The sequence below is a fragment of the Geospiza fortis genome, unplaced genomic scaffold (genome assembly GCF_000277835.1).
Source record: "Geospiza fortis unplaced genomic scaffold, GeoFor_1.0 scaffold130, whole genome shotgun sequence".
NCBI classification, from domain to species: Eukaryota; Metazoa; Chordata; class Aves; order Passeriformes; family Thraupidae; genus Geospiza; species Geospiza fortis.
The window spans coordinates 369,062-374,808 of NW_005054300.1; positions in this window are offsets into that span (position 1 = coordinate 369,062).

The following is a 5,747-nucleotide window of genomic DNA, read 5'->3' on the forward strand; positions in this document are numbered from 1 at the left end:
GGCGCGGGGTGTCTGTGCCCGGCAGCCGCAGGGCAGGGTGGGCTCCTATCGGTTTTTGGAGCAGAAGTTACTTCTCTTTATCCCTGGAAAAAGCAAACTGCCAGCGCTGTCAGCATCATTCTCCACTGGAAAGTCATTGCCGTGCCCTCCCATTGGATGTCCCCATCAGGGACAAGCGTCGCGCTCGCAAGCTCCCTGTCTCCAGCGCCTCCTCTCCCAGCCTGGGCAGCCCCGGAGCCCCCATGTAAAACCCGCTTACAGAGATGATGCTGCCAGCTCCGTGCAGGGGCTGCGTCTCCCGCTCGTCCCCTGCATCGCCCCACTGCGAATCATCTTTGCCCCTTCTCCTCCAGCCCTGCCAGACCAAACTGCTGCAGGGTTGGGAGGTGGGAGCCCCAGCTCCCTTTTCTGGCTCTATCTGCTGTGCTGAACGGATCTCTTTGGACTTTTAAAAATGCCTGCAGTAGCTTTTACACAGCCTGGTCAAAGCCACGAAATCTAGGGACTGCTCTAAGTATTAATGCTGTTAGTACCATTGTTTGGTAATGAGCAGTAAAGTACATGAAACATCAGGAGGCTGCAATGCCCAGACAACCAACCAAGCAAATCCCTGCCCAGGTCCCATCCCCTTCTGTGAAACCTGCTGCTAGGAGCTTGTTTGGTTATATTTCCATCTACCTGCTTGGCTATCTGCTCTGCTCTGAAGCTGTAAGACTGCATTTTACTGTTTTAAACTTAAAATAATGTGGAGCAACCACTGAGTAAATGAGAACAACGTCCCCTCTCTCCTGCCTTTTAAATCATTGGCATGTCTTTACAGCAGCACCAAATGTTCCCCACAGCACTCTGGGAGCAACTGGAAGTCACAGTTATTTTCTTCCCCCTATATATTTATTCTGCTAAGACTGCTCTGCTGTTCCAGCTGGCCCATAAAAATCCCTTCTAGGCTTAGGCTTGATTTACAAGGTCGCAACCTGGGAAAAAAATTATTTATTTATTTACACACTGTTTATTTAACCCTGACTAAAGGCCACACACCAGCATGGACCTGCTGCTTGGCAAACCATTCCCTCATGTTCCCATGGACTTTGCTTTGCTGCTCGTCATCTGCTGGACCAAAGCATGACCCCCTTTAGTGGGAAGGGAAGGAGGCATGATATCTTCAGAACAGAGGGAGACCTTATGCCAAATGAAAAGCAGAAGGGTTGTTTCTAGGAGTATTTGCCCAGGTCTGGTACCTGTTATTCTGATCTAAAAAAAAAAGTAATAATATGAAACCAGGTTAGTGGAGCTGTGGGATAGAAACATTTTTTTCTTTTCTACATTTAGCTGGAACACTTAAAGTAAGTACGAGGCCTGTGGTGCATCATTGCACCAAAATCTTCACAGATGAGATGCTTGGATGAATTTTGTGAATGCATACAGTCCATTTTAGCATAAAATCAGCCAGAAAAAATTCAGATAAAATCTTACATATTTTTCCCAAGATGACACTGAAGCAGTGGTGGGGATACCCTGCAGCTGTTTTACTTGCTATTCCTGGAGCACCATCCATCTGTCATCCGTCCAGATCCATTATTGCTGTAATATCTTTACACAGTTAATAAATACCATAAACTAATAAAATGCCAGCTCTTTGCCTATCAAGCTATCCTATCACATCCCCAGCAGGAGGTCTCTTCCCACCATAAGAGAAGATAAGCTTAAGGGTTGGAGGACTAAAGGAAATTATTAACAAGTACGCAATAAAGCAGAAGACACATAATTGTGTGGTGCTTCTCCGTGTCTTTGTTGGTTCTACACACATCAATCTGGAATGTCAGATCAGAGCTGGAGCCAGAATGTCTTTGGGAAACAATGCATCTCCAAAGGAAAAAATAAGCAAGTTTACGAATTCTGTACAGAACATCCCTCTGGCCCTTGCAGCACAGAGCAGCCAAATGTTCACTGTGGGCTTAACCCCTTTCAGAGCGTTACCTTTTGCAAATCTCCTCTAACTCCAAGTTTCCTCTTTTTTTTTTTTTTTTTTTTTTTTTTTTTTGCATTTCAGACAGCTCTTTAACATGATTTAAATACTTCCAGTCATTTGCATATTATTTAAGGAGGATGTTCTGTTAGGTCAAGAGAAGACCTTGCAGCACTGAAATGGTTTGTTTCTCCTTGCTCTCCAAATCATGGCTTTTAATGAGCAACAGGTAGATCCAATGAGAACCAAAATGTATTGCAGTGAAGGAACCCTGTTGGCATGAGCTGTAAAACCTCAGCATTTCAGGAACTGAAGTGAGCTATGTGGGTGTTTTTTAAACCCAGTTCTTTGAGATGCTTTGCACAGCTTCCAGCTTATCTTCGTGCACCTCCCTCCATGCAAAACAGATTCCAAGATGAGGGTTCTGCTGAATGGATTCTGTCCCTACCAGCAGCACCAGCAGTGGGGCAGGAGATTGAGAATGGTGCTGGACACTGGGACTGACCCCTTCCTTCACTGAAGCAGTAGCTAGGGCAGTGGATTTGCTGTTTCCACTCTGACTTGCTGCTGTAAGCCATCCCTGGATCTCCATGGCTGCTCTGAGCTCTGTGTGCCTCCTGATGCCCCTTAGACAAGGATCTTGTCTTCCTTGCCCAGTCTTGGTCCAGCTGTGCCTTCAATAATCAAATTCAGGGACCACTATTATTAACATAATTCCCTCTAAAAACATGAGCTATTTGTTCTCTTAAGGCATTTAGCAAAGTCCACTGAAAAGCCTGGAAATCCTCCCATTGATTTCACTGAGCCTCATGTTGTCATTCCTTCTCTGGAGAAAAAGAACCATCTAAAAGCAAATTAAAAATGCATTTGTTGTCCATTTTTCTTCCTGCTCTCTTCCTTAATCTCTTAGCAAACTTAGCATGCATCTGGTAAATCATTTTGTGTTTGCTACCTGGACAGTTGACTAAAACCTGCAGGAAAGGAGGTGAGAAACAACTCTGAGAATCCTCATATGAAGTGATCAGGCCTCACCCTCTCCCTCCTGGCCCGGGAAGAAGTCACCACTTGGCTCTATTCACACTGGACATTTGTTGTTAGAGAAATAGAGACACGATGGAACATTGCCACAAGATCCATGTCTCTTGCTTTTAAAATAAACATCTTGGCTTTGACTTGACGTTTATTTTCCATAAATGCCTCGGCTTCAATTTGGCATTTCAGCAGCAGCAGGAGGCTGTTATCCTGTGACAACACACAATTCCATTGACATTATCTCCTGAGCACGTGTGACAGTGCTCCAAATACTGCATGTAGCTCATTTCTGTTAAACAATGTCAGAAAAATACAAAGCAAAGGTATTAAAGAACAGAAGTTCCAGCCCTGTGCTGTGTGATTGATGCTATAATTTCATGGGGATGCTGTGTACAAGTGTGAGCTGCCTTAGGATGAAGCACACCCTGAGTTTGACTTTGGGGGTCCCAAGCAATGAATGCTTATTAATTCCTGTTCACTCAAGGGCTGTGGCTGATGTGATGGTTAGCATGTACAGGACTGAGCATATAAACGTTTTGAAAAGCTCCCAACCAATCTGAACACACATAAATAAATCCTGATGCTCTGGAAGACCCTGTCACAGCAACCCAGCCGTTGTTCAGAGTGTTTTTGTCATCAGGAGACTGTCTTACAATCATGCTGATTCATTAATTCCCTTCAGGTGATAAAAGAGATGCAATATGTCTTTCTGTCTCTCTCTCACACACTGAGCAAAACAGTGCTGAATAGCAGCCAAGTCATATTTCTTGTCTCCTGAAATCTGTGTTTCATTGTTGCTAAAAAGTCAAAATTCAGAAGGCTGAGTTTGACCAACACCATTCAATTCTCCCAGAATGGACTTTATTTGTAATCTGGACTAATATTAATCTGGAGCAATAATTATGTGCTCATTAATTCAGATTACAACTGACTGCAATTGCTCAAGTTTCTGGGTATTCCTGTCTGCACCCCTCCTGTACTTTCTTGACATCCCGTCTCCTCTACAGAGACCCTGGCTCTGTGAGAAAAGGCTGCCTCTTTTTTAAGCATCAGCAATTCCTGTGAGAGAGGTGGCAAAACATTTTACAGCAGGCCAGAAAACCCTGCAGTGGCCAGAGGCTTTGTTTATACAGAGAGATTGTGGTCAGAGATGACAGCAGAGGGGTGATGACTGAGTCCTCTGAGGTTTTATGTTAGTCTATTCCTGCTTCAATGCATACTGGCTGCAAGAAGTTGCCTTATTTCTCCATCCTGATGCTTACCCATCCATAGGATGACAGTAGCATGCTTTGGGAAACTCCATTTCACATTTTACCTGGAAAAAACCTGGTGCTTTAGAACCACATCTTGATGTGTGAGCTCGATGAAAAAGCGCAGCCACAGCATTTGGGTGTCCATGCTGGGTGCTGAAGTGTGGAATTCAGAGACCATTTCTTTCCCCGTCACATCATGGATAACTAGAGCACATAAACAAGTGCCTGGAATGTTCAAAAAGACTCATTCAGTGTTTTTGGACGTGTGAGAAATCTGTGTCTCTGTTCTGAATGGCAAAAGCCTGAGCTGAGCAGCATGGCTGAGGGTCAGCTCCAGCTGGCTGTGAGGGTGGGTGATGGCTGAGGCTGATTTAGAGGTCTGGTCAGCCCAGTGCTGTTGGCTGAGTGTCTCCAGATGTAGCACTGAGGCCTTGGGTTCTGTAAGGACATGGGTTAGGGCTCCCACTGCACAAAAATACATTCTGGATTTTTTTTTAAGCAAGAAAAGTCAGTTGTGGTTCATGCTAACTTAGCGCAGTGCCATGGGAAAGATCTCTGAAGAGCTGAGACTGTGTCACTACATGTGAGAAAGCTAAATAGTTCCTTTTTCTGTGGCATTAAGAATGCCTTTAGAAGGTTTGGGAGATTCTGAATTGCAAATTTTAATTTTCAAAGCTATATTTTTGGCAGTTTAAAATATTCAGTGACAGCTTTTTTCAGTGACTGCTTTTATTTGGTGCAAATAAATACAGAATTAGCTAAAAGAGGAAGAAATAGTAGGATGCATCAGAGTTAGATGGGGGTCTTGCAGAGCCATGCAAGGCTGCTATCAAGTAGCATAAGAAAATACAAATATTAAAAATAATCTTGGAAAAATAGATTGCAACAACTTTAATTCTGCATTGTTTTTTTTCCTTAACTTGTTGCTTTATTCCTCTCTGATAAATGTCTTTGATACCTGCTTCTGGAAACTGCTGAAAATGTTTCAACCTCTTTAACATCACCCTCAGATGTAGTCCATGCCTGTCCCAGAGTGAAAACTGCTGGGCTTCAATCATCACAGAATAAATGGTTGAGTTGCACCCACCTTGCACATGGGTGAGCTCACCCCTCACCAGTTAATGCACTGCCCTGACAGACTTGCAGACCAGCTGAGCCTCTGGCAAGTGGGGAAGGAAAAGTGCTGGAATGCTGTGGTGCCTCCTAAACACATTCCCCGTGTTTAAAGCAATGCTTACAGTAACACATCTGCTGCTAATAACCTCTTCTGACTGGTTATGAGACACCTCTGTTGGCCATTTCTTGGTGGAACTGCATTCTTTGGATTAAGCTTTTTGTCACCTCTGCATCTTTTGCTTTTCAGTAGCTGTGGACCAGGGCATGCACCTTTTTTATTTATTCAGTCTATCATAAAATCATTGTAAGATGGCAATAAATTGCCTCATTTTTCACCTGTTTGCTTATCAATTTGTAATTACAAATTAAATTATGATACT